This window comes from Myxocyprinus asiaticus, chromosome 21, assembly GCF_019703515.2.
Source record: "Myxocyprinus asiaticus isolate MX2 ecotype Aquarium Trade chromosome 21, UBuf_Myxa_2, whole genome shotgun sequence".
Classification (NCBI taxonomy): Eukaryota; Metazoa; Chordata; class Actinopteri; order Cypriniformes; family Catostomidae; genus Myxocyprinus; species Myxocyprinus asiaticus.
This window is the reverse complement of record NC_059364.1, coordinates 23,561,702-23,585,492: the sequence shown is the minus strand read 5'-3', so window position 1 is coordinate 23,585,492 and position 23,791 is coordinate 23,561,702. Positions and strand designations below refer to the sequence as shown.

The window sequence follows — 23,791 nt, the reverse complement described above, 5'->3', positions numbered from 1 at the left end:
GCCCATTCTTTCACAAATGTTTGTAGAAGCAGTCTGCATGCCTAGGTGCTTCATTTTATACACCTGTGGCCATGGAAGTGATTGGAACACCTGAATTCAATTATTTGGATGGGTGAGCGAATACTTTTGGCAATATAGTGTATATATATACACACACACACACTATATAATTTTAATTATAATTTTCTTTATTTATCACATTATACATTTGCACATATACAGTGAAATTCTTCTTTTTCACATATCCCAGCTAGGCTGGGGTCAGAGTGCAGGGTCAGCCATGATACGGCGCCCCTGGAGCAGATAGGGTCAAGGGCCTTGCTCAAGGGCCCAACAGTGGCATCTTGGCGGTGCTGGGGCTTGAACCCCCGACCTTCTGATCAGTAACCCAGAGCCTTAACCGCTGAGCCACCACTGCCCTAATGCGTTGGCCGGGAATCGAACCCGGGTCAACTGCTTGGAAGGCAGCTATGCTCACCACTATACCACCAACGCAAGCCTCTATATCTATCTATCTATCTATATATATATATATATATCTATATATATATATATATATATATATATATATGTGTGTGTGTGTGTGTGTATGTATATATTGTGTGTGTGTGTGTATGTGTGTGTATATATATATATATATATATATATATATATATATACACATACACACAATATATATATATATATATATATATATATATATATATATATATATATATATATATATATATATATATATAAAAATACACACACACACACAGTATAACCTATTAATAATTAAAATAAACAATAATTTAGAATAACTATTAAATTATAACAGATAAATAAATGCATGCTAGCAATGCCTAATGTGGAGACGTTTTGAGCAAATGACATGTACATCTTAGATTTTGACTTTTGAAAATTGATATTGAATAATGTTACATCATCTTGCACTTACATAGTATGGTAGCAGTACCGGGGTGCAGTCATGGTATCACATGGTAAAACCATGGTACTTTGATATATAGATAGTATTCTGATGACGTCACGACAAGCGCTGTCACCATCTTGTCTGCAGATACAGGTCAAAACAGTTAGTCTGCCGGTGCAGTGGGAGAAAGAATATTACTAAATACCATGTAAAGTTTAATGTAGTATTTAAAGTTTGGTTTATAAACTGGTTGTTTGGATTTTTAAGTGGCAACAAGTTGTATAGTACTATAATCTGGCCAAGAGGTGAAGCAACACAAAGGAGTGGACATCAGAGCACTTGTAAGAAAAGAAGGGACACGAAGCCAGGATGAACAGAAGAAAAAAAAATAGCAGGGTGTTATTCTGATCATGTCTTTTAAGATAAATCTAGGAACTGTAAGGATATATCTCCAGTTGTTACTGGAGTAATAAAGATGAGTGATGGCCAGCTAAAGACTAATGTAGAATCTAATGGCAGGCTAACGTCAACCTGGCTGTTTCTCCCATTTGTACGTGTTTTTCTGTTCCGCCTTGGCCCTTTAGTAAAATGTTTTTAATCTCTTGTACATCTGTGTAAATGCTCAATGACAATAAATTGATTCTTGGATTTACAACACTAGCATTCTGTATTATTATTTTTTTTTTTTTACATAAAGCAGTCCAGAATCAGCATGTATCAGCATATAAGCTTATTTTCAAATCTTGTGTTTAGGCTCTTATTTATTTAATACTCCAAAACTATCAAGTGTTTGACCGTGTCTCACTTTTTTACATTTATTTCCAAGTAGACAATGCTACTTTCAAAGTAATACAAAACTTGGCTTGGTCTCGTTTTTTAAGTCCGGAGTTAACACGCCCAGTCATTGTAAATACAGCAGCAATTATCAGCGAAGACAGAGCTGTGAAACTATGAATAGAGAGACCCTTCTTAATTTATAAATATGATATGCTATGAAAGCAGAGCAATAATTTTAAAACAAATTTAAAAGCAATAATTACACAAGAAGCTTATTTAAGCCTGTTTTTCTTACAAGTTGGAAGGATCCAATCCACCAATTAAGTTAATCAATTAAGAGAAATATTATCCAGCGTTTCTATATCAACTTAAGTGTTTTTCGCAGTCACAATGTTTGGAAATACTTTATCTCATTGGTACCGGAGAAACACAGTGCTTCGTTTACCAGTGTCTCCATCAGTCATGGCAGCGGGGGTGTGTTTGATTATGTAATCGAATACTATCTATACCATACTTCAAGGTACACTAAATGTCCAAGTATGTGGACACTCGAACTTTGGATCCATGTACTTGTTGAACATTTCAAAACCATGGGTGTCCACATACTTATGTAGTGTACTTCAAAAAACACCATGGTAAATGTATCATGGTATCTTTAAGTATGGCTCACAACCAAAATATTTCGTTTGTACAAACTATGTGTATTATTCTCCCAGAGACATGATCTAAAGACATGCTGTGATTTTTCCCTCACTTGCATAGAACGGCCTAAGAGAGAGAGAGCCATTTAAGCCCATTGTGATGGTTTCTCTCCAGCCTTTGTTCCAGGACGACAGGAGTTTTAAAAAAAAGAAAAAAAAACAAAAAGAAAAACTTGCATCTGATGAAGTGGAAAACAAAGGTCTTGTCTGAACTCTTCTTACTGAGAAACAAGAGAGGCTCCTCAGTTCATTGTGTGAATGAATACAAAGCTGGTAAGGCAACACCTTTACGTTTAAACCTGAAACCCTTCGCTGGGCTTGTACCTTCTATACAGTTCCTCTTGTACTGAGAGAATAATTCAGAGATGCAATGCAGGTGAGATTAAGGTGGATAGGACGTGGAAAGATAAAAAATAGAAAATAGAGAGTAACACAATAGAGAGGGTGAGAACAAGAGAAGGCTGCAGTAGAGGAATGGTGGCTTTTATGTGCGCTCAGAGCACTCCATTAAAAAAGAAGAGGCTTTTGTAGCTGCGAGTGGAGAGAAGTGACCTTCATGTGTTTAGTGTGACTCTGTCAGCTATTACACCGCTCAGAAAGGGAACCCGAGAGGCTTGTTCTTTCGCCAGTCATAGGCACGCAGTACATTGTTCCTATGTGGGCGTACATTACAAATCATCCATCCGCCACTGTCAGCAATAACAGATGTCATCATTTTCTCCCTCTCAGAAAAACAGCACACAGATAAAACTTTCTACAAAACTGCCACTGAGAGTTATTGCTTCTGATCCCTCAACATATCGCAAATGGGGGATTCTCACGAAACTGGTCAAGAAAATGTCCTGGTCATATTTAATATATGTAATTATATTCTGCATAAGGAAAATGAAGCCAACTTTTGGGACCAATAAGATATTTGCATTGTGACATTATTTTTAGGACATTTTTTTAAGAATTACCCAAATAAACTGCAAAGACTTTAGATAATATTTGTATATTTCAATCAATCACACTAACAAAACGGTAACATTGCATTAAAATAAACCAGTGTTATTGGATCATTCCGCTGATGAATTATTGAAAAATATCTTTCCAAGAATTTTCAGTAGACAAAAAACTTCAGACAACCTGAGTTGTGAATAATTAGATGTGATCTAGGAACTTTTGATAGATTTATACAGTGTATGCCATTGAAGAGAGGGTAAGTCTATCCCTCACAGCCTTGTTTTCATTCCTGTCAAAAATCAAAGGTGGCGCTACTGTGAATAAGGTCTATGGCTTGACTCAGTGAAAAAATAAAATGCCTTTGAAAACAAACATTATGGTGGTTACACTTGCCCAAACCCAACAGCATCCAGGGTAGCTTTAGATGCTGTCTCTGCAGAGTTAATGGACCATCTGTGTGTACGTCTATAAACAGTACCCCTGTCATTAGCGCACCTCACATATGATGTGAGAGCGCCGTTTGGGAGAATCAGCCCACTGCATTATTGGAACTTTAATGTAGGTGTGTTTGAAGTTGGAGAGATGGCCAGAGGGAAGCTGCTTTAATGGATGCGCGACTCTTTCCTCCCTGAATCAGACTCCAACAACACGGATACTTCACAGCTTTCTGAGGAAGGACTTTCATGGAAGAGCACAAAGAGCCAGAGCTGCCTCAGAACTCGACCAGTATGTCTTACCACTTTCAAATGTTTCGCAATTATCTGGACATCCTTCTGAATAAAAACTAGAAACTCGAAGCCTTAATGCACAATTTATCATTTATGAATTACCACTGTCTGTCACATGAAAATGCATTTGTATCTAGGCGAGTCTGCTCGCCAGCAGAAGACGTGGCTCTTGTGTTCAGCAGACATCTGTTGCAGTTTATTAAAGCCTGTCAAAGGCCTGTTTATCATTCTCTATTAAATCTGCATGCTAAGCGGACCTCTCAAGTCCATGTGCTGAGAGTAAAAGCTGAGCGCAGGCCAGTTTGAACTTCTCTGTACCAGGCAGAGCCCTCGAGATGAATCTTCACTCTTTCACATGTCATACGCAGGTTTTATCTCTGTAAGAGTCCCACGTGAAGGATCAATACATAGTCTGCTGGGAGCAGATTGCACTGTCCTGACACCTGGCTATCACAGCAGCCATCTTTAAAGAGTAATACACTGCTGTCTCTCACTTCAGTAGATGGAGTGGATGATTGTCATCCACCAATAGAAGCATAGTGGGGTAGAGTGATGGCTCCAACTGATTTAATCAAACAGGATAATCTAGTTTAGGGGTAGGCATCCTTCTAGACAAGAAGTGCTATTTTTTATTTTTTATTATTCTTGTTAATAACAGTACCACACTTTGTTTTTGTTTGAAATCCAATTCAGCTTATAACTAAATAAATCAGGCTGCATGACCATGAGTAATTACAATTTTAAATTTACATTTAGTAATTTAGCATCCAAGCGCAGTTTGTGTGATGCCCAGGTTAGAGAGAGTGGACAGCAGAATCTAGTGGTTCACTGTCAAAAGCAATTAGGAATGATTACTGCAAAATGTAGTTTGGCATGCAGATGTGAGGGACATTTCTTAAATAAACAACTAAAATATCCTGAAGTACCATGAAAACACCATTTTACATGAATATGGAAATTATTCAGCACTATGGTATCATAATAACATGGTATTACCATATGATAAAATCACTGTACTTTTTTGTTCAATCAACCAACCAAGCAAATAGATAAAAATAGATATTAATCAGTGAGAGATTAATATTAAAATTACTATATTTAATATTAGATTCTCTCTTGCTCTCATCGCTTATGTGCCAATGCTTACATTTTCTCAGGCTGTCAACACCTGATCTCAATACTAATATTTGTAAAAAAAAAAAAAACAAACAAACAAACAACAACAAAAAAAAAAAAAAACGGATAAGACCTTATTTCCTCGCAAATAGATGTTTGATAGAAAAACAACAAGCACAATACTGGTAGTTTCCATCTGAATGTGTGCAAATGCACCAACATTTTGACCACCAAAAAATTATGCCAGAAAATTTCAATAATGCCACCTTTGTTTATCTTTGGTTTATTTCAACATCTGTTAACTGAAACATTGACATGGAGTAAAAGCAGTGTGCATGTGAAATGATCTAGGTTTAACTGGATTTAATGTAAACACTGGCTGATGATGGATGATATATTGATAGGAAAGAGCTCACATTTACAGTTTTTAGAATTTTCACTTTCTGTTTTGGTCAAGAATTTTGGTTATTTTTGTGCATCACTTTATTTTTGCTTTTTTTTTTTTTTTTTTTACAATTAAAGCAATAAAACAGAAAATAAATCTATTTTAATGGGAAGAAGCTGCAGAATTCGGCATTCCAAAGGGATTGGAAGATGTGTTTGATGTTTGCTGCTCATCTTACTACATTAAAGCCCTCAGTCCACATGACATCTGGTTCCTCTTTGCGTGTTTAAAGAAACATGTTCTACAGGGCCTTATCTTATATGGCTGCTGAGGCTAATGGCAGTCAGCCTATGACATGAAAGCTCAACAGCTGCCAGCTCTTTTAAAATGTGCCATTCTTTTTGTTTCTTCCTGGGCCCCACCAAATGTGTCTTTATCCCAATGCAATGCCAAAAGGAAAGGCCTGCGCTTGATTAAAGAATCATCTTATTATAATGAATACTGAGACAACCATAACAAACATTCAGAGACCGTTAGAGGAACCAGTCCAGAGTATCATGTTATGATGGACTAAATCTGCACATTTATTTCATGTTAAGAGGCGCGTTTAAAATAAACACACAACTGATGGTATAGATTATGAAAATCTTGCTCTGGAATCGCATGTCAAAACTGCTCCAGGAAAGGATGTTGCATATGAATAATTGGAACATTGGATCAACAAGCTAAATGAGGGATTCTCATCAGACAATATTTCAACAGGTAAGCGCAACGCAAGATACATTTCATGAATAAGATGACTTTCATGAACCACCATCCTCCAGGGAGAGAGAGGCTATTATACTTGTCTTTGTGGGTGGAAAAGGGGGAGGTCAGTTTTCTGGGGAGCTGAAAGAGCCTTCAACGTTAAAAATGACTGTGTAAAGAAATTAGAGACTAGAAAAATATGTAATCAGCAATTTAGCAATAATGCTCATAAATAAATAATCACTACCTCCATTAAACTGACATGTATCTGAGGCTCAGTGTGTGCCATGATTATCGGATCGCCAGAGTGCACGCTGCTTGCAGACAGCCAGTCCATTAAAGAGAGCCATCCGTCCTCGCACACTCTCTGCTGGCACTTCAGGTGGAGTGTGTTATTTTGCAGCTAAGGGTAGGCAGGCCCAGAGCGCTGATTTGTAACACCATAAGACAGGTTGAATTACACTCACCAAGTGTGAAAGACAATAGGCAAGAGAGTCCCAAACCTGACACATTAACCCTATCAGAAGGTAGCCTGTGATGGGCATCAGAGAGCTAAAGAGAACTGCTGAGTTTTACATAATTTGAGTGGCTGGATTCCTGAAAAGCCCCAGAGATCAGTGTTTATTGCTCAACTTGAAATACATGAGAGGGAAAGAGGACAGTTTAGGAGTGTGTTTGATTATTTACTCAGTTTGCTTGGCAATAAAAATTGCATCCATAATTTCATGTGACATAAAAAACAGCAGTGAATTGTTTTGTCATTGTAGATTGTTACCGGAAAAGCTATACATATACATTTAGAAAACAGCTGAGTTACTGTTACACTACTTAAAAAAGGTAGTTAAGTTAAAAGCGTATTGCAATATAACCCTTACAGGGTGTTCAGGACTTGAAAGGGTTTATTTTGCAATAATGAATGGCTGATTGTAGATTATCCCACTTATTACATGGCTACTTACCAAATAAATAATTAAATGGAAATGAAATATTGTTTTGGAGTTGAAATTACAGGTGCATCTCAATAAATTAGAATGTCGTGGAAAAGTTCATTTATTTCAGTAATTCAACTCAAATTGTGAAACTCGTGTATTAAATAAATTCAATGCACACAGACTGAAGTAGTTTAAGTCTTTGGTTCTTTTAATTGTGATGATTTTGGCTCACATTTAACAAAAACCCACCAATTCACTCTCTCAACAAATTAGAATACATCATAAGACCAATTAAAAAAACATTTTTAGTGAACTGTTGGCCTTCTGGAAAGTATGTTCATTTACTGTATATGTAATCAATACTTGGTAGGGGCTCCTTTTGCTTTAATTACTGCCTCAATTCGGCGTGGCATGGAGGTGATCAGTTTGTGGCACTGCTGAGGTGGTATGGAAGCCCAGGTTTCTTTGACAGTGGCCGTAAGCTCATCTGCATTTTTTGGTCTCTTGTTTCTCATTTTCCTCTTCTCTATGGGGTTCAGGTCTGGTGAGTTTGCTGGCCAGTCAAGCACACCAACACCATGGTCATTTAACCAACTTTTGGTGCTTTTGGCAGTGTGGGCAGGTGCCAAATCCTGCTGGAAAATGAAATCAGCATCTTTAAAAAGCTGGTCAGCAGAAGGAAGCATGAAGTGCTCCAAAATTTCTTGGTAAACGGGTGCAGTGACTTTGGTTCTCAAAAAACACAATGGACCAACACCAGCAGATGACATTGCACCCCAAATCATCACAGACTGTGGAAACTTAACACTGGACTTCAAGCAACTTGGGCTATGAGCTTCTCCACCCTTCCTCCAGACTCTAGGACCTTGGTTTCCAAATGAAATACAAAACTTGCTCTCATCTGAAAAGAGGACTTTGGACCACTGGGCAACAGTCCAGTTCTTCTCCTTAGCCCAGGTAAGACGCCTCTATCGTTGTCTGTGGTTCAGGAGTGGCTTAACAAGAGGAATACGACAACTGTAGCCAAATTCCTTGACACGTCTGTGTGTGGTGGCTCTTGATGCCTTGACCCCGGCCTCAGTCCATTCCTTGTGAAGTTCACCCAAATTCTTGAATCGATTTTGCTTGACAATCCTCATAAGGCTGCGGTTCTCTCGGTTGTTGTGCATCTTTTTCTTCCACACTTTTTCCTTCTACTCAACTTTGTTAACATGGTTGGATACAGCACTCTGTGAACAGCCAGCTTCTTTGGCAATGAATGTTTGTGGCTTACCCTCCTTGTGAAGGGTGTCAATGATTGTCTTCTGGACAACTGTCAGATCAACAGTCTTCCCCATGATTGTGTAGCCTAGTGAACCAAACTGAGAGACCATTTTGAAGGCTCAGGAAACCTTTGCAGGTGTTTTGAGTTGATTAGCTGATTGGCATGTCACCATATTCTAATTTGTTGAGACAGTGAATTTTGTTAAATGTGAGCCAAAATCATCACAATTAAAAGAACCAAAGACTTAAACTACTTCAGTCTGTGTGCATTGAATTTATTAATACACGAGTTTCACAATTTGAGTTGAATTACTGAAATAAATGAACTTTTCCACGACATTCTAATTTATTGAGATGAACCTGTACATTACTATGTGAGATGAAAGAGACAGCAGAGTCTCCAAAAACACTTAATTCAACCTCCGGTTTGTGTCAGAGTTCTGTAAAATGATTATATTACAAAAATGACCGCCAGACTGTTCATTATCCCGCTTATTACAAAACCACTTGTCAAATGAATAAATAAATGGACATCAAATATTGTCAAGTTGAAATGATTTTATTAGCTTAGTAAAGACAGCAGATGACTCAAAGATGACTCACAATACCTGGATGATCGGTCTGATATCACAATCTCCTAATGTGCAGTTGTTATTCAGAAATATCAACCGCTGGATGGCGTGATTGGCCAATCCTAATAGAGTATTCCGGAGAGCCATGTTATAAGTTTAGTTAGCTTATTCCTAGTCTCGCATAGCCAGACTATTGACTAATTCTAGCCTAGAACTGCCCACTTAAGATTGGAAGATTGGTCTGCCCTACATGTAAAGCGATCAATCAGTTTTGTTTCTGGGCTTATCTGACAAACCATGCCAGACAATTTCATATTGTAGATATAACCAAGAAAAAAGAGAATATAAAGTTCTGCAAGTGGGAATCTAGTTGATTTTCTAATAAGTACATCATTATAAAACTCTGAATATATTTGAATATCTTAGGATTTGATGTCACTAACATCTATTGTATCAACCCAACACCTTGTAAACACAACTTTGTCTCCAGACAGAAAACAACCTATGAGCCCTTACTTTTGAAGTTGTGGAAAATCAGCCAATCAGATTGGAACAGGCAATTTCAGCCAGTGCTTTCCATTTCGAGTGCAATATTCATTAGACAGTCAGTGAGCGGACTATGGGTAGTACGTATGGCGTAGTGAGTACTGCCTCATACTGTCCAACCTTATTTCCGCAGAAAGAGGTTTTAAAAGAAAACAGCTGTTTAAAAAGAAGAGAAAGGTCGATTCTATTTTTGTGTGGACAAATCTTCCATATATGTGTTTTATTTACGGTGTCTCAATTAAGCCAAAGAAACGACAGAGGTTACCCGTGATGGGCATCAGAGAGCTAAAGGGAACTGCTGGGTTTTACATAATTAGAGTCGCTGGATTCCTCAGAAGCTCCAGAGATCAATGGCTTTTGCCATCTTTAAGCTGTCGAGTTTGTGCAACGTGCTGAGTGCTTAGAGTTAAGAGAGCAAGTGAGGGGGAAAAAAGTGAAGAATTTATCTAGGATTTAGAGCAGACAAAAAGTTTTAGAGCCTAAAGCTTTGAGATGCCAGTGCTAATCCATGTAATAATTCAACACCTAGCCAAGATCCTGCAATACCATATCATCAGACTGTGGTGAGGTGACGAGTCTCAAGATAAGGAGTTTGTGCTCTATGTGTACTTTATGTGCACTATAGCGTGTTTGTTTTTGTTTGTTTTGCCTTTATTGTTAAAATGTCAGTTTCACAGACTTCAAGACAGGGAGAGGAACATGCTAGTGCTAACCAAACTTAAGAAGGAAAACGAAGTAAACATCTTCTGTGACTTTTCCAGACAGACATTTTTCATGATGTGACTCTATGGGAGTGAGTGCATGAGGCAGATTATTTAGCACACAATTAAGAGCTGCTAAAATATGGCAACAGCTCGCCTCCTCTCACTATCCTGGTATAATTAGATTTTCACCTGCTGTTGAGATACTGAGGGAAAAAAAAAAGCACTTGATTCGTTGGACAAGACAAAGAGGCACCTGACGCGCCAGCTCCCAGATCCATCTCGCTCCTCAGCATGCCGAGAGTTTGAGGTAAATTGAAAATTCTGTTGAAAGCCCGCCTGGATGAGTTGCACAGTCTGCTTAACACATTGGTGTAGAGACAGATGCTACTTTTGAACAATATTGTTATCCTATTTAAAAAAAACAAGCAGATGAATGTAAACTGCTAAAATGGAATAAATGTAATTTTGAAGGGGAGTCAAATTGGGTGTTTAATAATGAGGCAGGGTTCCCATTCTTTTAGACTTTTCCAGTCTTTGTGACAAGGTCTTTTAACAACTTTATAGAGATTGCACACACACACACATAGAAAGCTATTTCTAGCCATTGAAATGAAATGAGAAAAAATATATTCACTATTGAAATTTCCATTACTTAAGGTTTTACTTATTTCCATGACTTTCCCAGATGTTTGCAATTACCGGATAAGGATTTCTAACAATGTTTAAGAGACTGCACTCAAAAAGAGTGATTTTATCATTGCTGATCAAATATTTTAGAGCTGAGCATAACAAGATTTATTTTTATTTTTGTACTCACTTTAGAAATTCCAATTACTTTTAAAGGTTTTATTAGTTTTCAATGACTTTTTCCATGACATTTCTAGGTTTTCAATGATTCTGGGAACCCTGAATGAGGTCATCAAATGTGTGACATCTTTACACTATTAGATCAACAGTGGCTGTGAATTTCATCAAGTCAGAGAAAGTCAAGTTGATATTTAACAAAAAGAATAACAACCACATGATACGATTGTTTCTACGAATTGCTCTTAAGTATTAGCATTAATGCCAGTGAGGCAGGTGCAGCCAAGAGTAATAATCAGCGAGCTGAAAAACTACTTTTAATTTCTGGCACCACGCCAACAGGAGGTAATATGTTATTGTCTACTGAAAATTTACACTGTTGAACGAGAAGCGCGGAGATGCCAGAAAACGTGGAATTGTGAGCCAAGAACACAGCAGCAGACAGTCTGGCCTCGACTCGCTTTAAGTGGATACATATTCTACATAAGTCTCAGCCTTTCCAAGGGAACATTGGGCTTATTAATCCTCCATACGCTCCTTAGGGTTGTCAAATCCCATTCAAACACCAAAAGAAACAAATGTGTAAACACATCCAATGTAGTGTGAAGGCTGTCAAACTCAATGCCTGCCTTCACATAGAGACGTGGTCTAAAAGTGAAATATAAGCCGAATCCAAGGCGGTTTTTGGTTGCGACGTGCCATGCAGTGTAACTGGCTCTCGAGCCCTCAGAAACATAAGAGCGCATGCAAAAGTGCGCCATTAATGATTAATAGCTGTTTAAATAATCATCTGACGGCAACTGTGGAGAGAGTCCCTGATGAAAACATCAACAGCAGTGCCTCTTGTCAATGTCTAATGATGAGACTAAATGTGGGCAGGGTGTTTGATAGCAACATCAGTCATTCATAAAAGGAATACAGGCCAGAGACGTGTCTCTGCAACATACACAAGCGGTCAACGGTCAGCAGACAACGTGACCTTCTATTCTACTGTGACCAATATGGGTTGCGACGACTATTCGCCTAGGCGATTAGTTCTGCCACTAGTCGATGCGTTGGGTCTGTGTCGACTAGTTGGTCATGGTTTTGGTTGGGCTTGTTTTATATGGCGTCAGCGAGAAGAAAATTCCCCTGTCTACAAACTGCAAGCCAATGTATTTGCACACAAATATTTGTGAATATTTTTAACATTTTGCAAAAGTGAAACTGGAGCTTTTTTTTTTTTCTTTTTTTTATTAACAAAGCATATTAAGCAAGCCATGCTGCATGGAAGTTCATTTAGAGTGTTCACATTAAGTGTTTAATGTGAGTGCTCATCATTTAGAGTGTTAAAATTCTTGCAAACAGCCATGAAAAGTCTTGCCCAAAGGACAGATCAGTTTGAAGTAGAAGAGCTAACTTCACTTGTCTGAGCCAAATTTCAATTACTTTTAACCAACTGGTCTTTAAGGCCATTTTTCAAGGATGTACAAAGTCAGTTTCCTTCAAGGTATCTCCACACAGGTAACCACATGTAGTTCAACACATTATGGACATGTTCCACAAATTTTGACAACCAAAAAGTGTTCAAATACCTTCTTAATTTTGAACCATATATCTATTGTTGTACAATTTGAAACCAAACAAAACTTTTGTAAAATGTTATGCTTGAAACATGTGTATGTGCAACATTTCTTTAAAATAAACATCACTTGGTTAGATATTTTGTTACATAATTCAAAGATATTCATACATTAATTTGGCTTACATGTCCAAATATTTTTTGGAGTCCACTGTATGCAAACACAGGACTTTACAACATGATCTTTGTCACCTGTTGAAACTAACTCAGCCTCATACTTTCAAAGCCATTATTTCCAGAGAAAGCATATTTCTTATCTCTTGCTATTGTGTAAAATAACTCTAAAGGTCATTAATAAATCTGGGTCAAGCTCTTTAAATGGGAACAGCAGGGTTGTGAAATGAGCCGAGCTATTTTGTGCGTTAATGCGTGTTGATGGACTTCAGGCCTCAGCCAACCTGTCATCTATTATGTAAACACTAGCAGCCGCCCAACGTGAAGGTTGGCTACTCACATGATGTGTGCTATAAACCAAAATCACATAGCAGGCAGGACACTTCCAAACACTCGACTACAGAGCTGAGGTCACATCAGGCTAACACCATTCTCTAAACAAAGAAGAAAATGAGAAGCTTAGTAGAGCATAATATCCTGCCTTACATATTCGTAAACAACTCAAGCACTCAATTATGCAGGCAGAAACATACTTAACGCAAATGTGCAAATGCAGATGTGAGTGCTAGGTTAAAGCTTTGCCTACGCTCAGTTCAGTTAAACATACATAAAAGAAAATTCACAGTAAAAGTGGAAAGTTCAGACTAATGTCCGCTATAGCGCCCCTTGTGGCAATGCCGAGAATGCATCGTGCAATAATGTTATTTTACGAGTTGTGGTCCGACACATTTGAAGATTGTTAGCTTAGCAACATGCCAACAACAAATTCTATTGGAATCAATTCAAAGTCAAGTTTCCTGTGCGGAGTGCTATTTGTGTGGTGCATAAAGTGTGGTAGAGCATGTGCTATCAATGCCAAGATCATGGGTTCAATTCCCAGAGAACACACAAACTGATAACATGTATACCTTCGCTTTTGATAAAAGTGCCTGCCAAATGCATAAATGTAAATGTAAATTCATAAAGTTGCTGCCTATTAAGGCCATTCTAAATCGGTCACTTATGGAGGTTCCATCTCTGTTAACATACTAACTTTGAAGGCAGCTGCTTATGTGGGCAGTAGGCAATGAGGAAGCTCACTAGATTTTTGATCAGCTTATTGTGTACATAAAGTCAATTGAGTAAATGGCCTTGCTTAAAAATAACTGTGAGAGGAATGAAAGAGGCAACGTGATGCCCCACACATTCGTGGTGGGTGGCACAACTCTTGCAGCTCCTCTTCTCTCTCAACTACAAAGGTTTCATCAGGACACTCAGGCAATTATGCTTTCAAAGACAAGACAAGACAGATCGGCTCATGGAGCATGTCATTATGCAACAAGTCCTCTCCTGTCCTCCCAGCTACAAGACGCTTGAAACATTATCATAACATGCAACGCTACTTTCAATTAGAAATAATGTGGAGAAAACACTCATGCTACTCTCAACTGACTCTTTTAACATGGGGCTATCAGTATTCATAGAATGGGATTACGACCTTTTCACAAATCTACCTGAATAAAGTCATCACGAACAGGATTGGGATGGGTAATGATGGTGGACTAACAACCAACCAGTTGATTAGTGAGGTCGAATATACATATATGTATATATACTGTACGTATATACACTGATGAGCAAAAACATTATGACCACCTGCCTAATATGCTGTTGGTCCTCTGTGTGCTACAAAAACAGTGGCATCCCGTGGAGTCATGGACTCTACAAGACCCCTGAAGGCGTCCTTTAGTATCTGGCACCAAGACATTAGCAGCACATCCTTCAAGTCCTGTAAGTTGCGAGGTGGAGCCGTTGTGGATCGGACTTGTTGGTCCAGCTCATCCCACAGATGCTCAATTCTGGGGAATTTGGAGGCCAGGGAAACACCGTGAACTCTTCATCATGTTCCTCAAACCATTCCCGAACAATGTGTGCAGTGTGGCAAGATGCATTATCCTGCTGAAAGAGGCCACTGCCATCAGGGAATACCACTGCCATGAACACACTCCCTCCACCGGCTTGTCTTCTTCCCACAGTGCATCCTGGTGCCATCACTTCCCCAGGTAAACGGCGCACACATACACGGCCGTTACCATGATATAAAAGCAAACAGGACTCATTGGACTAGACAACCTTCTTCCACTGCTCAATGGTCCAGTTTAGACGCTTACGTGCCCATTGTAGGTGCTTTCAATGGTGGACAAGGGTCATCATAGGCACTCTGACCGGTCTGCAGCTACACAGCCCTATACGCAGCAGGGTGCGATGCACCGAGTGTTGTGACACATTCCTCCCGTAACCATCATTACAATTTTCTGTGACTTGTGCCACAGTAGACCTTCTGTCGTTTCGGACCAGATGGGAGAGCCTTCGTTGCCCTCACGTATCAATGAGCCCTGGGCACCCAACACCCTGTCACCGGTTTGTGGTTTGTCGCTCCTTGGACCACTGTTGCTAGGGACTCACCAATGCTGACCAAGAGCACCCCACAAGCTTTGCCTTGTCAGGAGATGATCAAAATTATTCAATATCTGCAATTAATCGCGATTAACTATGAAAAAATCATGTGATTAATCACAATTAAATATTTTAATAGATTGACAACACTACTATATATATATATATGTAAAATTGGTACTTTTATTCGTCGAAGTGGCATTCAACTGATCACAATGTATAGTCAGGACATTAATAACGTGAAAAATTACTATTACAATTTGAAAAAAAAAAAAAAAAACTACTTAAACTACTTCAAAGAGTTCTCATCAAAAAATCATCCACGTGCATCAATGACAGCATTGCAGATCCTTGGCATTCTAGCTGTCAGTTTGTCCAGATACTCAGTTGACATTTCACCCCATGCTTCCTGTAGCACTTGTCATAGATGTTGTTGTCTTTTCGGGCACTTCTCATGCACCTTACAGTCTTGCTGATCCCACAAAAGCTCAATGGGGTTAAGATCCATAACACTCTTTTCCAATTATCTGTTGTCATGTGTTTCTTTGCCTACTCTAACCTTTTCTTTTGTTTTTCTGTTTCAAAAGTGGCTTTTTGCCATTTTTGACCTAATATTGACTTTAAGACATGCCAGTCTATTGCATATTGTGGCAACTCAAAAACAAAGACAATGTTAAGCTTAATTTAACGAACCAAATAGCTTTCAGCAGTGTTTGATATAATGGTAAGTGATTTTCTAGTACCAAATTAGCAATTTAGCATGATTACTCAAGGTTAAGGTGTTGGAGTGATGGCTGCTGGAAATGGGGCATGTCTAGATTTGATAAAAATGATTTTTTTCAAATAGTGATGGTGCTGTTTTTTTTTTTTTTTTTTACATCATTACTGTCCTGACTATAATTTGTGATCAGCTGAATGCCACTTTGGTGAATTAAAGTACAAACTACCTTCCGCAACATTAAAATCTGTACATTATTCCAAACTTATATATATTATACGTATATACACTACCGTTCAAAAGTTTAGGGTCACTTATTTTTTTATTTTTTTTATTTTTTTTTAGAATATTTAGAAAATTATTTTACATTTTAGAATAATAGTAAAGTCATCACAACTATGGAATAACAGAAATGGAAATATGGGAATTATGTTGTGACTAAAAAAAAATCAAAAATAAATCAAAACTATGTTATATTTTAGCATCTTCAAAGTGGCCACCCTTTGCCTAGATTTTGCAGACATGTACTGTTGGCATTTTCTAAACCAACTTCTTGAGGTATCACCCTGGGATGCTTTTTAAACAGTACTGAAGGAGTTCCCATCTATATGTTGGGCACTTAGTGGCTGCTTTTCTTAATTACTCAGTCCAAGTCATCCATTTCAAAAACATTTTATACAATTTTTTAAAATATAAAATTGTAGTTTTGTAATTAAATATATTAATATGTTATTAATATGAATAGGCACAATTGTATTTTTGTCTACAAAACTAATTTCAAACATTTAAGCATACGCCTTCAGATCAAAAGGTTAAGATCATGAAAAACTTTTCAGGCAAGTGACCCCAAACTTTTGAATGGTAGTGTGTGTATGTGTGTGTGTGTGTGTGTGTGTGTGTATATATATATATATATATATATATATATATATATATATAAAATATTTAAATAGATTATGCTGTCAATCGATTAAAATATTTAATTGTTAATAATGATTTCATGTGGGAGGAAAAGGCAAGTAAGCATTGTGTGTGCCATTACTATAGAAACACCAACAGGTAAGATTTGACAGAAATGTTACAGATTCATATTAAAAATATAAAAGGGGAAGGAGAAGTCTACTTAGTTTTATTATAACAAAAGGCAGATTTAATTACAGATTTTAAATGTTTAGGCTACTGTTTTTTCCATAACAAAATGCTACAGTTGGTTTTATAGGAACCATAGTTACATTGACCAACTCAATAAGCCATCCATGGTCAAACATGTGGTAGTTCTTACAAAAAACAAAACAAAAACAAAAAACAAAAAATAAAAAAGTAAAATCAAGAGCTTTAAAGCCTGGCCATCTTTCAATTATGGGCCAAACTATCAGTCTTTCACCTGTATAAAATCTATATCTTCTAATCTATATTTTCTAGTGCTCATGTAGAGGGAAATTTTTTTTTTTATATATTTTTTTGCCTTCAGAAAATTTCAAGAGATTACATTAAAACAAAAAATATAATATTTTAATTAGAAACAGTCACAACTGACTAAAATGACATGATCAAATGTTCTAATATGAATATTTTCATTTATTATATAGTTATTATCAAATAAGTTATTGCAATGAACTTTTTAAACAAAATATATATTTTTTGTGTTCCCTTTGAATGTGGAATCATGTTTGTGTTCACGTTTATTAATAATGATAACTTTTAATGAAAAATACGATTGAAAAATTGTACGGAGTGCAAAGTTGTCAGTTGTCAAGTTGTCATTTATTTTTTATACATGTTTAAATTAAGATAATGTTTTATCATTTGTTTCTAAATGTTTGAATATTTAAAGTTTGGTCTGTTGCAGTTTGACAAATTTTTGCCAGTTAGCACATTATCAACAACTAAGATAATATTTTTGTTGACTAAAATTATATGGCGATTTAGTCAGAGTAAACTTAAAAAAAAAAAAACCTGTGTAAAAATTTACATTGTCAACTAGTAATTCAGGTTACCCTGAAACATGAAAATATAGTTTTGCACTTCCATAGTAAAGGACTGATACTTAAATTCCTAATATGTAAAGGAACTTTACCGAAAGACAAACAAAAGAATCAGGCTGCATCAGTTAAGTGACCAAACTGGATGATGTCATAGTGCTTCCTTTTGTAAAATATTATAATTTTATCACATTATATAGATGTCACCCTCTACCCCTACAAAAAAATAAATAAAAAAAATAAAAAAATAAAATAATAATGAGAGTGTAATATACCCAGCAGCAAAGAAGGTGTTTTACATGAGAGATTGTACATACTAATGTATTTGGCCTCTCGAAGCAGCTGTGGGTCGGACGGCTCCTAATTACTCCTCTAAAAAAAATTCTCCTGAAAGTCAACAGAACATAATCGATGGAGAGGATTATATTAGTGAGGCCTTGGACCTTAGCCAATAAGAAAGGCACGCTGCTCTGTCTCATCAGCTGCCAATGATTGAGCGAGCTAATGGAAAGACACACAGCTGAAGTGACACATTTGTGCGGGGTGGGGGGGTGGGGGTTGTAGGATTAGTCATTGATCTGCCAAGGCCATGGTAATTAGAGTGGCCAAGGCGAGACTGTTTGCCCTTAGAAACAGCAGACAAGCAGCTCTGGTATACATAACCCTTAAGACCACAGATTGAAAGGAGAGAAAATGAGCATTTGTATCAGATAGCAAATTGGCTCTCATCACTTTCTATAAAGCAGCATCAGAAGAGGAAGCTTAAGAGAAGAATAAGCCAGGGAGTTAAATGTAAAACAAATGATTAAACAAACCTTTCTCTGATGTACATTAATCATCATCCAAAAGTTAGTTCTGATTCTCTAATCTGACTGGACAAGCGGCGTTCCAAGAAGGCTCATATTTAGTATAACAGCACTAGAACACTTCACTGTTTTTCACTCAAGGTTACACAACGTTAAACTAATCATGCACCTGGGCGCAAGGCCCTGTTATATGGCAGAAATTATGAAACAGCTTATAGTGATAAAATATGGTATAAGAAACCTCTCTATATGACTTCAAGGCATGATGTAATGATGCCACATGGACTGATAAATGTGCTGCCTGTTTTAGCCTCTGCTTGTTTATTTGGGGGGAGTTTATGCTGTAGGACGCTCATCCGTGCTGCACATTAACTCATGTGGTGGGTGAGAGCGAGAGAGAAAGAGGACCCATGGAGTCGTTCTGTCTGTAATTGCATGGCTAAATGCTCCCTTCGCTTCCTGCCCTCCCTCTCGGCGGCATCTCCCTGCCCGCACCAAGAAACTGCAATTGGCATAAGCCACTTAAGGCAATCTGTGCTGAGCGAACTACAAAACCCTGAGAGGGCTTAAATTTACTGAAGCCTTGAGATGTCAACGGATGGGGGAAACAACCTGTGGTGCTCATTAAGAAACCGACAATCCAATTCTGCATCTGTGAAATTTAACTTCAATCAACTGCATTTTAATCCTTTGGAAGAATATCACGTAATGAAACAATTTATTGATTTTAACATCTTAATTTGATTCAGTAGATGGGTGTTCAAATAACTGTGTTTGGAATGATGTCTTGCAATTAACATAGAATGCACTTACTCTCATGCACCAACTATGTAAGAACAGATAATAGTTATTACTCAATCATAAATAGCAATCATAAATCACTAGTCATTAGCTTCTTAAAGTCAACATGAAAGGCCATTCACTACACATTTTACTTCTGCAATGTGACATGTTTCCAGTTCTGACTTGATTTTATCCTTTGGCAATTGATTGGATCTGGACCTGAATGACCTAAGTTTGCAAACTGCTCCCCTCCTGATACACTGTCGGTACCCCCTTTTGTGGAGGCTTTTTGAAAGGGACATGGAGGCTGAAGGTCAAGATCATTGTCGAAAGAATCACAATGTATTCTAGTGGTAACGCTTCTTTAACAAATTTGACGCTTTGATTTTAAATTTAACCTTTATTACACAAACTATCATTACAAATACTTGGATAACTATTGGATTTTAGAAAGGCTGAATTACCAACAATAACAGTCTAAGCATTTTGATAAATTTTTGGCATTAATAAATCATGCACAATAATACCAGGACTGTGTATTGAGAAAATAAAAAGGGTCAATTTCAATTACATGTTGACTTCATTGTGTTACAAACAACATGTGATCTGAGAGCTGTTTTAAACTGATTTCTAACCACTTTAATATACGATTATAGAAAACATAATAGAGCGGTTGCCGACAGCCATGCAGGGACAATAACTTCATAATCAATAAAGCAGAGGCAAATAGAGAGCACCCCTCAGGACTGGTTACCGGACACAGGATTGATTACCACTGAGGAAGTCAGGTTTATGCTGACAGGAAATATGTCTTAATGAAGGAAAAACTCTCTGCCACTGCATGCATTATTTAGTCTCGTAATAAAGCACTCAAAGTTTCAAAGGCCCAATTCATTTTTAGCTTCGCTGAGAGACTGTAGAAGAGAGCAATCGAGGTGTTCACAGAGACAGATGGATGGAAGGAGGGAGGTTAGGACAAGGGCTGAGTGATATAGCTAAAAAAAATTATATCTATATTTTTTCAGCCTTTTGACAACTTATATATATATATATATATATATATATATATACACACACATACACACACACTCTACCGGTCAAAGTTTTGAAACACTTGACTGAAATGTTTCAAATGTTTGTATACTTAAATGTTTGAAATTAGTTTTGTTGACAAAAATATAATTGTGCCACCATATTAATTTCATTATAAATAAAAAATTTTTTTTTTTTTTTTAAATTGATGACTTGGACCAAATAATAAAGAAAAGCAGCCAATAAGTGCCCAACATAGATGGGAACTCCTTCAATACTGTTTAAAAAGCATCCCAGGGTGATACCTCAAGAAGTTGGTTGAGAAAATGTCAAGAGTACATGTCTGCAAATTCTAGGCAAAGGGTGACTACTTTGAAGATGCTAAAATATAACACAGTTTTGATTTATTTTGGATTTTGTTTAGTCACAACATAATTCCCATTGTTCCATTTATGTTATTCCATAGTTTTGATGACTTTACTATTATTCTAAAATGTGAAGAAAAAAAATTATAATAAAGAATGAGTGTTTCAAATCTTTTGACCGGTAGTGTGTACAGTTGTGCTCAAAGGTTTGCATACCCTTGGAGAATTGGTAATATATGTACCATTTTTAAAGAAAACATGAGTGAGCAGGCAAAACATTTCTTTTATTTCTTATGGGATTCATATTTAACTGAATTTTATAACAGAATGGTACAATCATAAAACAAAACATGGCAACAAAGAAAAAAATGAAATGACCCCTGTTCAAAAGTCTGCATACCCTTAGTTCTTAATAAAGTGTATTGCCCCCTTTAGCATCAATGACAGCGTGCAGTCTTTTGTAATAGTTGTCTACATCAGTAAGCCATCACCATGCTTCACAGTGGGGATGGTATTCTTTTCACTATAGGCCTTGTTGACCCCTCTCCAAACATAGCGCTTATGGTTGTGATCATAAAGCTCTATTTTGGTCTCGTCACTCCAAATTACAGTGTGAGGCGTGTCAAGGGGTTGTCGGGCATATTGTAACTGGGCATTTTTGTGGCTTTGGCGCAGTAAAGGCTTCTTTCTGGCAACTCAACCATGCAGCTCATTTTTGTTCAATTATCATCATATTGTGCTCCTTGAAACAACCACACTGTCTTTTTCCAGAGCAGCCTGTATTTCTCCTGAGGTTACCTGTGGGTTTTTCTTTGTATCCCGAACATTTTTTCTGGCAATTGTGGCCGAAATCTTTCTTGGTCTACCTGACCTTGGCTTGGTATCAAGAAATCCCTGAATTTTCCACTTCTTAATAAGTGATTGAACAGTACTGACTGGCATTTTCAAGGCTTTGGATATCTTTTTATATCCTTTTCCATCTTTATAAAGTTCCATTACCTTGTTACGCAGGTCTTTTGACAGTTCTTTTCTGTTCCCCATGGCTCAGTATCTAGCCTGCTCAGTGCATCCACGTGAGAGCTAACAAACTCATTGACTATTTATACACAGACACTAATTGCAATTTTAAAAGCCATAGGTGTGGGAAATTAACCTTTAACTGCCATTTAAACCTGTGTGTGTCACCTTGTGTATCTGTAACAAGGCCAGACATTCAAGGGTATGTAAACTTTTGATCAGGGCCATTTGGGTGATTTCTGTTATCATTATGATTTAAAAAGGATCCAAACAACTATGTAATAATAAATGGCTTCATATGATCACTATCCTTAAATAAAATACATTTTTATTTGCATGATCAGTCATATTTTCAAAAGCAATGCCAAAATTTCACAATTTCTGCCAGGGTATGCAACTTTTTTAGCACATCTGTATACACGTATGTATGTATGTATGTATGTATGTATGCATGTATTTGCTCTGATGGCATGTTTTCCCACACCATTATCCCTAAATGAACAAAAGGAAGAATGATATTTAAAAAATATATATTTATATGCACCAATATAACAATAAATTATAAACAGTAACCTATAACTGCATATTTTTACTAAAACATTTTAATACATAAAAATTGCTATGCAGAGACTTCAGTGAGCATTTTTTGATTACGTGAGTGAATCGCTGAATCAGAGTTTGAAATTGACTTATCAAAATGGACAGTTTGAACTAACATACGGAAATGAACCAAATTTACCAACGCTTTGTTGCTCAAGTTTATATAGGAGACACTATTAAAAGATCATGTTCTTTTAACAATTTCATAATCATGAGTTGCAAGGAAGGATCGTGAAATTATCCTACAAATGGCTAATGACATACTTTTTAGGAAAATGATGGCCAAATTAAAAGCACATCAAAAAAGTACTGATATTCACAATGTTTGGCAGCAAAATAATTGCAAATATATCATGAATATTCAATATACAGTATCACCCAGTCCTAGTTGGGAAATATAAGGGTGAGGAGCAGAGAAACTGGAGATGAAGCAAAGAAAAAAGGGGGTTAAAAAGGGACAGCATTCAAAAAGTGTATGTGCTGAAAAGAAAAGAAAAAATAAATGGAGGGAAAGAGGAAAACATTTAGAAAAGTAATGAGGGGGAAAAAAATCCAATAACGCTGAAACTTAAGTTGAAGATAAAGTTCCTCAGAGAATCTATGTTTGGTAACCATGGTACCCTCCCATCCGAATAACAACCTCATCTTGAGGATACTATAAATGTCTTTCTAATGAAAAGAACACTTAGTGCCACAGCTCTGACAGAGTCACCTGTCTCTGTGCATTACAAGCCAGTTCTAAGTCAGCCATCTGAAGGAGAGAGAATATAAAAATTTGTCTGGTTGAAAAAAAAAAAAAAAAAAAAGACTTAACTCTGGCCAAGTAATGACATTCAATGGGAATAAGAGCACTTAAAAGACGAATATTTCCTCTTGATTTGAACGTGCAGTCACACTGAAGCAGGCGGTGAGTTTTCTGGAGTGATAAGGGCTTAGCCAATGTAATCCTCACAGGCACTTGGCCTTATCTCTCCTGTGAGGAAAAGGGAAACTTTCTGCCTTTTTCAAAAGGCAACATTGGTCCAACAAGAGGCTTCAACTTGTATGGTTTTCTTCCTGCAACTCGACAGAAGAGCTTACAATCAAATCCATCCTCACAACCTACAGACTCAAAAAAATAAATAAAAAAAATAAATGTAACATTCACTAAACAATAGAGGTACACTTAGTGACCACTTCATTAG

General features: G+C 37.1%; 1 protein-coding gene and 1 non-coding gene across 3 annotated transcripts in view; both read right to left on the bottom strand.

Moving 5' to 3' along the window:
• LOC127412369 (adenosine kinase-like) overlaps nt 1–23,791 on the bottom strand; it is a 263,864-nt gene that overhangs the window by 73,880 nt on the left and 166,193 nt on the right. The window lies entirely within an intron of this gene.
• Nucleotides 424–495, bottom strand: trnag-ucc (transfer RNA glycine (anticodon UCC)). Its single transcript has one exon. It is a non-coding gene; the product is annotated as a tRNA-Gly (tRNA).